A 13,418-nucleotide genomic window follows, 5' to 3' on the forward strand; every position below is an offset into this window, starting at 1 on the left:
CAGACCTGCTGAGTTTTGCCAGCAATTTCTGCTTTTGCTTCAGATTTCCAGCAAATGCAGTTCTTAATTTTATTTTAGTGTCTATATCCAGCATACTTATTTCCCCTTAAAGTTTTCCAGAAGGGAATGCAAAACGTTACAAGTATAAAGAGATTGCAGAAGACCACAGGTATGCAGGAAATTATAGGGCATCTATTTACATTTTAATGCTCTGCCAAAGGTTGACACTCAAGCATTCAAAGTGACTTCAGCACTCTTTCATCCTTCTCTTCCGACCACTACATCTGGGTCCTGCTTTGACAGCTGCAGCTGAGCCGGCAGAAACCTGTTGATTGTTTTCCCTCCTTGCCATTTGGCAGGTGTCCTCTGGTGGCAGTGGATCTTGATGGCTCTGGCACAATGGGCATATCCTGCACAATTCTGGGCGCAACCACATCCACATTTGGATTCCTAGTGGAGGAGAGTTGTTGTGACAACTCTGGAGCTTTCTGAGAGGCCAATTCCTGGTTGCCTGCCTTTTGCTCCTCATGTCTAGCTGTGTATATTTGCACCTCCTTTGCCTCTTGAGGCAGCTTGAGTGAGGTCAAGACCTGCTGGCCTCTGTCACTGAGCTATTGAGTGAACACATCTGTGGCTTGAGGGATTGAATAAAGATGCAGGCACATACCCTCCAGATACTGACTATTTTGCTGGACCTGGCTCCCCATGCTTACTGCCACTCACTGGAGGCAGCCATATGCCTGCTTACTGCAGCCATGACATCAGACAGAACTTGGGCAGATGCCTTGGCTTTTCACTCAAGCTTGTGCATGAACTTTGGCACCTTTGCTACATGTTGCAAGTCCCCGCACCTCTGTCAGCTCCTGGATAACTGAGTCCAGGGTCTCATCACCTGTTTCAGAATCAGCTAGTACAACTGCAGCATTTAAAAGGAATCTGAATAGGTATATGAATAGGAAGGGTTTGTGGGGATATGGGCTGGGTGCTGGCAGGTGAGACTAGATTGGGTTGGGATAGCTGGTCGGCATGGACAGGTTGGACCGGGGGGTCTGTTTCCGTGCTGTACATCTCTATGACTAATGCTATGACAGGGGTTGTTCTCCAGCAGTCGTCCGAGTGTCAGAGTCTTCGGTTGTTACTTGCTCCTCTACATGCCGTTTTGTGTCAGGGCTGTGGTTATCAGAATGTGACCCTGCCCAGTCTACCCTCGACACATTATGCCCAGCGGTGGCAGTCTCTGCAGTGGCGGAGGGTGGGGAGGACAGTCTTTATTCTGTTTTCTTTGAGGTTCTTGCTGTTCATCTCAGGCACGTTCTTTGGGAGAGATGGGCCTGGCTGTTGGGGTTTTTTCATTGCCTGACCCTGGATTGTGAGTGGGATCCAGAGTTTCAGAGGAAAAACAAAAAGCTTTCTTGGTCCCTAGATGCAGAAGCCTCACTTGAGGTTTATTGGTGTTTGATGTGTGGTTGGAATGATTTGCAGGATTTCTCATAGATGGCTGCAGGTATCCAAACTGCTCTTCCACACATGCACACTCACCTTGGTCTCCTGCCAAGTTGGCCTACTCCTGAATTTTTGCGAGCATCCTGATTTCAGATCCACAGCCCCATATGGTGACCCACACTCACACTGGTTCTGCACAATCTTCTCCCGCAGAAGGACAGAGGCATGAAAAGACATTAACCTGGGATTATGAGCAGCAATAGAAGCAGATAGAGTTGTGAATCCCTATTAATGTGACTGACCCTGTGTGAATCTGGCATGATGGATGTGGTACGGGAAGTTGTGAATTCCACCAAATTGATTCCTGGGATGGCAGGACCGATGTGTGAGGAGAGATTGAGCCAGCTAGGATTGTATTCTCCGGACTTTAGAAGAATGAGGGGGAGAGATCTCATAGAAACCTCTGAAGCTTCATCAGGATTAGACAGGTCAGATACAGGAAGGATGCTCCCAATGATGAGGGATTCCAGAGCCAGGGGTCACAGTTTAAGGATTAGGGGTAAACTCTTTAGAGCTAAGATGAGGAGAAATGTCTTCAGCCTGTGGAATTCTCTGCGACAGAATGTGGCTGAGGCCAAAATATTCTGTGTTTTCAAGAAAAGGTAGGTATAACCCTTGTGACTAAAGGGATAAGGAATATGGGGGAGTGACTAGCGTTCTGAGCTCGATGATACAGCCATGATCAGATTGAATGACTTAAGAGGCTGAATAGCCTACTCCTGCTCCATGTTTCTATGTTTTTACAAGTGACAGGCTCTGAATGGAAGATGGTTGATTTGGGGAAAGAGTTGGCTCTCGTGGCAACCCAATAAAACTTTATGTGATGTGTGCATCTGAAATTTGTGTGAGAAGATCCAGTTATTTAAGATTTGGCCTGTAATTCCACTTTATTTATGAGCCCAGCGATTAAAAAGAATATTTAAGTATATGATCAGTATAGAGATAAAGGCCATTGCATGATAGCATTTGTTTAGATCATTGGTCTGATCAGGCTGGAGAAAGCTGCAGCAGCGAACTTTAATTTCTGCTATAATTTGTACTAGAGCAGCATTTTGTTGACTGTGCTTTTTCCCAAAGCCTGCTTTTGTGTTGGTGTTGGGGGCCCTAGTACGCCTTTGGTGAGAAACTCTATGATATCTAGGTTCTCTGAGTTGTGATGCAATGTCAATGAGCTGATGGAACGTGAATTGTTAAGTGTTGTAAGTAACATACCCTCTAATATTATCTGACCTCCAAGGTCTGTGTGTGGCAGTGACTTCCAGAGGACAATGCGTCTGCTGGCCACTCCATGTGCGTGGACCCTCTGGCTGGTTGTCCAGCCATGCAGCTCAGATGGAAACGTTGATCTATGAAAGATAGAAGAGAGGCAGCTGCACAGTGCTGTGAGTTAGATAACATAGGTCGGTGCATTGAAGTGACAGAGATTGATTGCAAATGGGGCATGCATTGGAAATGTCCAGTGCAATGGCTGCAACTGGCATTTATAAGGGCATGGTGGATCGAATAGCTCTTGCCCTATCCGTGCACAAGAGATCTATCATTTTCTAGTGGGACTACTTAGTCACACCTCCAGGTGTCATAGGCACTGACTGGCAAAGCCACCACCATCTGGGCTGGCTCAGTGACTTGGGCCAGACTCATCTCTTGGAAAGAGGATCTTCCTTCGTTTGACAGCTTCTTCCGGCCTTGTTCTTCGGGAGGGGTCGCTGAAACACGGCACTGGTTTTCACCAGATCTCTTGACATGTTGAAGGGCAAGTGGGGTTAATAAATGGACCGCATGCTTCCAAATTGCAGGGAAATGGAAAAACAGGGGCTGTGATCATCAGAATGTGACCCCAATCTACATTAGATACATTACCCACGATGATGGACGTTTCTGCACTGGTGGAGCGTGACTGTGGAAATGCTTTTAAAAATATGGTGTCTGGAGGTCTGAGTACAAAAGGTCCAGGGACAGGTAGAACATTCCATTGACCTGCCACTGAAACTCGGCGTACACTCCAGACATGCACTTGTAATGAGCTTAAAAGAACCTAATTTGGCAATCCACCCCTCAGAGGAAGTTGCTCTTGTTGTTTGGAACCGCCTCTACACTTAGCCTCAGGACATACTACTATGGACAAAGGACCTGCTTTCAGACAGGCAGCACATGGTGGAGATGATGATGATGATGATGAGAAAATGTTAACTTCATACCAAGTACCAGGATGACACTATTTTACGTCTTTAGTGCTATGTTGGAAAAGCTACATTTAAAAGATTGAAAATCAAGATGGGTTCCAAGACTTACCAGATGTCTCTTGTGGATTAAAAAACTATCTTACTGTCACAGAAGGCAAAGAGGACATATCTCATTGTAGGTCAGACACCTTGACACCTTCATTAAAATGGCAATGATTTTCCTTTCAAACAAAAGACTTGTGACTGAAAATACAGGGAGGAGAAACCAACTCAACCAGTTTATTGGATTAGCACAACACCTTATTTGGTCAAGATTTGAAGATGCCGGTGTTGGACTGGGGTGTACAAAGTTAAAAATCACACAACACCAGGTTATAATCCAACAGGTTTAATTGGAAGCACTAGCTTTCGGAGTGCACAACCACCTGATGAAGGAACGGTGCTCCGAAAGCTAGTGCTTCCAATTAAACCTGTTTGACTATAAAAAACTGGTGTTATTTGGACAATGTCGTGACACTTCATGAACAGTCACATGATGAGGTGGCTGTTGTTGCTTCCTGCTAAAAGTATATTAGCACAATTCCAACGGGCTTTCAGGACAATTCTATCAAACTGAGAAAGTAGAGCAAGCAAAACCATTAGATCACCACTGTCGCTGAAGCAGCCAAAGTATCTAACTGCAATATCTTGAAAAAGATGGACTCTCATCTGATTTGTGTCAATTTTCAGTTCACTGGAGAACAACTACAGGAATGTTTACAGCTGCTAATTCCAAAAATGTGCAGAACAGGTGGCCCCTCCATACTAAATTGCCCATAGCGTCCATGGATGCACAGGCTAGGTGGATTAGCCATGGGAAATGCAGGGTCAGGAGATAGGGTAGGATTGTGGGTTGGTTAGCTTGCTTTTCAGAGGGTTGGTATGGACTTTGTGGACTGAATGGTATGTTTCCATGATTCTATGATTCTAAGTAATTTTTTCTTTCTCAAAACCTTCAGAATAGTCAAAACATCAATTCAACTAAACACAGTTATCTAGACTTGAAATGTTATCTTGCTCTCTCTCCATGGATGCTGCCTGACCCGCTGTGATTTCCAGCAATTTTTTATTTCCAGTAGATTCCAGCATCTGCAGTAATTAGCTCCTACTAAAAAGCATCAGACCCGAAATAAAATTAAGACACTGAGTTAAATTCAATTTTTATATTAACTGTTTTTATCTCAGTTTGTTTGTGTGTGTGTGTGTGTGTTGCGACAAGATGTGGGATGCCAAATTTTCATTGAGCTGTGAGGCAAATATGTAGAAATAAAACAAATTTTAAAAGCACAAAAGCTTGCTGCTGGGCTATTAAAACTCCAAGGGTAAGAAAATATACATTTACAAAGATAAATATAATAATTACATGCAACTAAAAAGAAGGACCTAAAATTTGTCCATGATGTCAAGAAGAACAAAAGAGGTGATTTGTTTTAAGTTGGTGACTGAGATTTTTAAAACCTAGGAGTAGTTAAATGATTCCTTTTGTCGAAGATCATAACTGTTAGATAACCAGAAATAAAACTGCATTTCCTAATTTTCAGTAGTGACTATAATTCTAAACAACAGAGCTGTTTATAGGCTTTAACAAGGTTTGAAATGTGACATTGTGGAAGGAGTTTTATGAATGAAAGTCCTCTTCAACTCCAATAGGGAATTCAGGAATATCATCTTTACTCTGAGATTGGTTAAAATATGGAATTTGCTACATAGCGCAAGGAGTGGTTCAGACAAATAGTATTTAAGGAAAAGCCAGATTAATGGATGAAGTGGAAAGAAATGGCTGGATGAGATGAAATGTTGTGGGATGGGAAAAGGCATGTTTTGACATAGACCAGTTCTGCTGAAAGGGCTGTTTCTGTTTGGTGAATTCCATGCGACATAACATGTCATATTGTCAGTGGCAATATTCTGTTAAAATTGGTCATAGAATGAAGATTTGTTTCAACACTAGTGTGGCAAATATGCTTGTTGTAATGCTTCCCTTAATGAACAATGTAAAAATGGAAATACTTTGGCACACTAACCGAGCAGTTCTATCGGAGGAAACAAAATTGAATGCAAATGGGATTATTAATCAGAGTGAAAAACTAAGATATAGCTTCGAAATGACAAAGTACTGCAACATACACTGTAGCAAAGATTTCAACATTTTCACCAAATCTGTTAGGAAGACAAACTAATTTGGCAGTCCTTTCTGTATTCCCTCAAAATAAATATTACTGGGATTTTAGAATTCTCATTGACTACTGTTGCAGCCAGATTTCAAAAGTGTAAACATATATAATATCAATGTTAGATCATAATAGTAATCTTTTCCCATGATTGCATAATTACAAAGTCAAGTACAAAGGTGTTTGATCTTTCATTTGTGCAAAGACGTAAAAACCAACAAAAATGGCAATGAGGTGGGAGATAAAATAGAGCTATGTAGCTGCGCTGACTGACTTTTGATTCATTTGAAAACAACATCTGCAGTTCATTACATCAAAGCCAGGTTGCTCTTTAACAAAACATTCTGTCAGATAATAGGTTGATAGGAGAGGGAAGCTGCGTGATAAATATCATTTTCAATTGCACAAAATCAATAGAGTTCTGTACGAAAATAAAAACCTAGTTCCTGAATGAACTCTGAAAAAAAAATAGTGGTGTTCCAATCTTGAAAAGTAGAAGATGAAATATAAAACTTACTGCTGTGAGAAGAACCAGCATATTTAATATTAGGCCAAAATTTCCACTTAACTTATGAGCTCAGTGATTGAAAAAGAGTATTTGAAGATATGTTCAGTATAGAGATGAGGGTCCTAGCATGACAGCCTTTATTTAATTCATTGGTCTGATCAGGCTAGAGAAAGTTACTGTAGTGAACTTTCATTGCTGCTACAATTTTTACAGAGACTGGAGAAGTATTTTGATGACTGAAGAAATAGTAAGGCGTGTTTCAGATAAATATCTTGCTTTTGTTGAGAAAAGACACAGCACTTAACTTGCACCATACTGATAGAATTATAAATAAGACAATTCAATCAGTTAACATACGATGTGGGTGCTCATTGGGAGTGACCAAAAGAAAAAGCCAAGGTAGAAGGAAATGCAAAATTCATGAGGTAGCTGCAATACAAGTGTGTAATGGCCTGAAAGGGTTTGTACTGAGTCAGGGAAGCAAAGGGCAGAATATTACTTTGTCAGCTGTGTGAATTACATTGAATGTTTTGGCGGCATTTCACCACAAAGAATATTAGGATTTCTTGAATTTCTTAATTCACTTGCGGGATGTGGGCATCACTGACTGGACCACCGCTTACTGCCCATCCCTAATTGCCCTTGAGAAGGTAGTGGTGAGCTGCCTTCTTCAACCGCTACAGTCCATGTGCTTTGGGTTGATCCACTTAGGGAGCGAATCGCAGGATTTGACCCAACGACAGTGAAGGAACGTCAATATATTGCCAAGTCAAGATAGTGAGTGGCTTGGACAGAACTTGCAGGTGGTGGTGTCTCTTGTCCTTCTAGATGGTAGAGGAAGGTGGGTTGGGAAGGTGCTGTCTGAGGATCTTTGGTGAATTTCTGCAGTGCATCCTGTAGAAAGTACACACTGCTGCAACTGTGTGTGATGGAGGGAGTGGATGCTTGTGGATGCAATACCAATCAAGCAGGCTGCTTTGTCCTGGATGGAGTCAAGCTTCTTGAGTGTAAATGGAACCGTACTCATTCAGGCAAGTGGGGAATAATGTGCTTTGTAAATGATGGACTTGTCTTGGGGAGTCAGGAGGTGGGTTACTTGCTGCACATCATTTCAAATTCCCCTCGTTAGCGACCAACTCTGCCCATATGGTGTATCTCTTATCTAATTCTGGCTCCATCTTACCCTGTACCATTCCTAGAACGGTTCTCCATTCACTGGATATCCACCAAAACCAGCATCCCTGGCACCTATGCCATGTTTAAAAGGCCTCTGTGCAACCAGACAAGCATTGGCATTCCAAACCTGCCCATTTTTCTCATGAATTTTCATGACAGGGACAATGCTGCCACTATTCTCTGTCAGGGACCTGGAGATCCTGCTGGACAAGGGGTTGCAAAAAAGTGGCATTCTATTTCTGGAGGACCAATAGAGGAGGCCATGATACCAGATCCTGGCAGTCTGGTCTGAGGTCACTACCTGGGAGAGCCTCAAGGGTGTGGAAGAATGGCTAGCAGAACCACAAGGTAGTCAATGCCCTTCTTTGCTTCACCAGGGTAAGTGGCACATTGTTCACTCCTCACTTCATGCTTACTCTGTCTTGGCTAGTCCACCACCTCCCCACCAAGGCTCATGCTCTCCCAGTCTGATTATTGCTTGTACCATTATCCCTCACCATCTCTCATCCCACCTAGAACTTCTTCATCCCTGATCCTGCGTAGCCTTGGGTGGTTCCTTACTTCAGTATATTGGAACACCTCATCACTTCTCTCTATCCGCACCAGCAGTAACAGCCATGTCTGCTTCTGTTCTCTTAATCCTTCCCTTTATTTAATTGTAGGAGAAGACATCATCCCTGTGCCTAAGAAGGCTCATGCAGCATGTCTCAATGACTACTGCCCAGTGGCCCTAACTTTGGTGGTCATGAAGTGCTTTGAAAGGCTGGTCATGGTGTTAATCAACTCCAGCCTCCCCACTACTCTTGACCCACTCCGATTTGCCTATTAGACCAACAGATCCACATCAGATGCCATATCACTTGACCTTCACTCCTCCCTAGAACGTCTTGACACCAAGAACAGCTACATAAGAATCCTACTCATTGACTACGGTTCAGCCTTCAACACTATTGTTGCCTTGAGACTGATTACTAAATTGAGTTTTGAGAAGATTTATAGCTGAAAGATTCATTTCCAGACGTTTCTTCAACATATTAGGTAACATCTTCAGTGGGCCTCCGCGGGCAGCACTGCTGCTGATTCTTACTCTCTATTTATATGTTTGGGTTTCTTTGGGTTGGTGATGTCATTTACTGGGGTGATGTCATTTCCTGTTCTTTTTCTCAGGGGGTTGGTAGATGGGGTCTAACTCAATGTGTTTGTTGATAGAGTTCTGGTTGGAATGCCATGCTTCTAAGAATTCTCATGTGTGTCTCTGTTTGGCTTGCCCTAGGATGGATGTGTTGTCCCAATCAAAGTGGTGTCCTTCCTTATCCATATGTAAGGATACTAGTGAGAGAGGGTCATGTCGTTTTATGGCTAGTTGATGTTCATGTATTCTGCTGGCTAGTTTTCTGCCTGTTTGTCCAATGTAGTGTTTGTTACAGTCCTTACTCGGTATTTTGTAAATGGCATCAGTTTTGCTTGTTGTCTTGTATACGGGCTTTCAAGTTCATTAGCTGCTGAGTAGTCTGGCAGTCACCCTAACCACTGTCCCCGACATCAAAGACCTCTTGGAAATGACTGCCAGACTACTCAGACCCTTTGGCATCATGGTAACCCACAAACCCACCAACACACTAAAACAGCAGCTGGTGAACTTGAAAGACCCTATAAGACAACAAGTAAAACTAATGTCATTTACAAAATACCGTGCAAGGACTGTAACAAGCACTACAATGCACAAACAGGCAGAAAAATAGCCACCAGAATACATGAATATCAACTAGCCACAAAACAAAATGACCCTCTCTCACTAGTATCCTTACATACAGATAAGGAAGGACACCACTTCGACTAGGACAACACATTCATTCTAGGACAAGCCAAACAGAGACACACACGAGAATTCCTAGAAGCATGGCATTCCAACCGGAACTCTATCAACAAACACATCAAGTTAGACCCCATCTACCACACCCCCTGAGAAAAAGAACAGGACATGACAGCACCACAGGAAATGACATCACTGACCCAAAGAAACCCAAACATATAAACAGAAAGCAAGAATCAGCAGCAGTGCTTTGACCGGAGGCCCACTGAAGATGTTACCTAGTAAGGTGATGAAAAGTCTAGAAATGAAATATCCAGCTCAGCGAGCAAACCTACATCCAGAACTGATTATTAAACTTAATGATCTCGGACTAAGCCCCACTCTCTGCAATTGGATCTTCAGTTTCCTGACCCACAGGCCACAGTCAGTGAAGATTGAGGACAATATTCCAACCTCACTAACACTCAACACTGGAGCACCCCAGGGGTACATACTCAGCTCCCTACTGTACTCACTGTATACCTATGACTGCGTCACCTCATACCAGATTAATGCCATTTACAAGTTCACTAATGACACCACCATAGTCGGTCAAATCTCAGAAGGTGATGAAACAGACTACAGATGGGAGGTGGAAGACCTGGAAAAATGGTGGTCTGAGAACAACCTAACTCTCAATGCCGGCAAAATCAAGAAACTCATTATTGACTTTCAACGGGATGTTACTCATGCCCCCCTACACATTAACAGCACAGAGGTGGAACGAGTGGAGAGTGTCAAGCTCCTGGGAGTGGTCATCCACAACAAGCTTCCTTGGACTCTTCATGCGGACACACTGGTTACAAAGGCCCAACAACATCTCTTCTTTCTCAGGCAGCTGAAGAAATTTGGCATGATGGCAAATACCCTTGCCAATTTTTAAAGGTGCGCCATCAAAAGCATTCTGTCTGGATATATCACTACCTGGTATGGCAACTGAAAATCAAAGTCAGAGATGGTTACAGAGAGTGGTGAACTCAGCCCGGACAATCACAAAGGCTAACCTCCCATCTATAGAATCCATTTACCAGGCCCGCTGTCAAGGAAAGGCCGCCAGCATTCTCAAAGATCCATCCCACTCTGGCAATGTTTTTCTGGAACCTCTACCATCAGGAAGAAGGTACAGAAACCTGAACACACGCACCAGTCGGTTTTGAAACAGTTTCTACCCTACTGTTGTGAGAATACAGAATGGACTCACAAACTCTTGATATTCGCCTGCACCTGTGTTTTTGTTTTTGTTGCTGATAACCTATTATTTACTATCCATGCTCCTTAACTCTGTGATCTGCCTGTATTGCTCACAAGACAAAGCTTTTCACTGTGCTCGATACACGTGACAATAAATTCAATTCAATTCAATTCAAAAATTGTCTAGGTGGGTGCAATGGTGCCTTGTACATTAGCAGCAAAGAGAATCTTATATCCAACAGGAGAAGACTGACACTGCTCCTGCTGGGATGCTGATACATCTATGTCCTGCCCCCTGAATAAATGTCACTCTTCAATCCACTGAAATTCTCACAGTAATTGCACCATCAGTGTCATTCAATGCACACCATTGCTAACTACTAGCCGTGAAGCCTTCTCTCTACTTTGTTATTAGTGAGTCTCCACAGGGAAATAATTGGCTTACTGAGACACCATAAGTTCATAAGTTCATAAGGTGCAGTAGCAGAGTTAGGCCATTCGGCCCAGTGAGTCTGCTCCACCATTTAATCATGTCTGATAAGCTCCTCACCCCCATTTTCCTGCCTTCTCCCATAACCCTTCAACCCATTATCAATTAAAAATCTGTCTCACTCCTCCTTAAATTTACTCACTGCCCCAGCATCCATTGCACGTTGAGGCAGTGAATTCCACTGATTCATAACCCTATGGGGGGGGATGTAGTTTCTCCTCAACTCTGTTTTAAATATGCTACCCTTTACCCTAAGATATGACTTCTTGTCTTAGAATGCCCCACAAGAGGAAGCCTTTGCTCCACGTCTATACTTTTTGCCATCTTGAATACCTCAATTTAATCTCCCCTCATGTTTCTGAATGCCAGAGAGGAGAGGCCAAAACCGTTCAAACTCTCTTCCTACGACAAACCCCTTATCTCCAGGATCAACCTAATGAACCTCCTCTGAACTACCTCCAATGCCACTACATCTTTCCTCAAATAAGGGGACCAAAACTGTGCACAATACACCAGGTGCGGTCTTACCAATGCTTTGTATAGTTGCAACAATACTTCCTTACCTTTATATTTTGTTCATTTCCTCAAAATCTGAGGATGAGAGTATGGAGACCTCAGAGGGAACATTGACCAGATTGCCTCTTGTGCTGCCCTCCACCTACTCAGAGACTGACCCTGTGGTGAGATGGTCACATCTAGAAGTTTTGGGAGTACTGCTGGTGAGCACTTCAGTGCAACAGCTCTGCAGCTTATTATGGACCAGGCCAGAAACCCTGCAAACATTTCAAGAAGGTAGCCCGGACCCTAACTTTGCTAGTTGCTTTAAGCAGCTGTAAAATGGATATTCCAGGAATGATGCAGTTGGCCCAACCACTTAATTTTAAATAAAACAGAACTTATTTGCAAGATTATCGAATAAAACACAAATAAAAGAGAACTGAATATAGAATAACTTAACCTATCCGCAAACCCAACAGACTATCCCAACTTAATTATGCTGTTTCAAATACTTGCAACAATCCCCACAAACACCCTTTGGCTCAAAAAAGGAAAAATCAAACACAGGGTCTTGCAGGAAAGATGTCAAAGAGAGGGAGGATCAGCGTGGACCTGCTTCTTTGGATCCAGCAGCTTCACAACTGACTGACTCCTTTCAGTGAACAGCCAAACCAAACCAAAGTAAAGGTGAGCTGGGAGAACTGACCACTCCTGTTTCATTGTATAAGTGATTATTTAAAAAAAAACTTGAAAGCCTTTTGTCTGAGGCAGTATCTGTTAGCTGTTATCAAATTAGCCCAAAAAACTTTCAACGCTAGACCTTTCAGAATCGCTTTTACGACCTCTCTTAAAAAAAAGCCAAGAACAGCATTACCTTGTTAAAGGAGCAGCATCGTCACAAACTAACCCATGAAGAAATATGTGTTGAAAAATGTGGTGCTGGAAAAACACATTTTGAACGTAGATTTCTCCAGCTTCCTCATTTCTCCTGCTCCTCGGATGCTGCCTGGCCTGCTGCATTTTTCCAGCACCACATTTTTCAACTCTGGTCTCCAGCATCTGCAGTCCTCACTTTCTCCTCCATGAAGAAACATCCCAAGTCATTGGCATTTGGAAGCCTTGGAGTGTGGGTTCATTGTTCCTTGAAAGTGGAGTGGCAGGGAGACTGGGTGGTGAATAAGGCATTAGGTATGCTTGTCTTTATTGGACAGAGCATTGAGTAGATGAGTTGGGAGGTCATGTTATGGTTGCACAGGACATTAGTTTGGATTTGTTTGGAGTGTTGTGTGCAATTCTGGTCTCCCTCTTATAAGAAGGATGCTGCGAAACTTGAAAGGGTTCAGAAAATATTTACAAGAATGTTGCCAGAACCAGAGGGTTTGAGCTATAGGGAAAGGCTGAATGGGCGGGGGCTATTTTCCCTGGAACATCGGAGACTGAATGGTGACCTTACGGAGGTGTGATTAGGCAAGGTCTTTTACCATAGGTGGGGGAATCCAAAACTGTAGTTTCAGATCAGAGGGGTAAGATATATAAGGAACCAAAAGGGGCAACATTTTCACGCTGAGGGTGGTGCGTGTATGGAATAGGCTGTCAGAGGAAGTGGTGGAGGTTGGTACAATTATAACATTCAAAAAGCACCTGGATAGGTAAATGAATGGGAAAGTTAAGAAGGATATGGGCTAAATGCTGGAAAATGGGGCTAGATTTAAATAGGATATCTGGTGAACATGGACAAGTTGGACCAAAAGTGTATGTTTCCATGCTGTTTTTCTGTATGACTGTATGAATCTATGACTGCTGGGGA

The sequence above is a fragment of the Chiloscyllium plagiosum genome, chromosome 9, assembly GCF_004010195.1.
Source record: "Chiloscyllium plagiosum isolate BGI_BamShark_2017 chromosome 9, ASM401019v2, whole genome shotgun sequence".
Taxonomy (NCBI): domain Eukaryota; kingdom Metazoa; phylum Chordata; class Chondrichthyes; order Orectolobiformes; family Hemiscylliidae; genus Chiloscyllium; species Chiloscyllium plagiosum.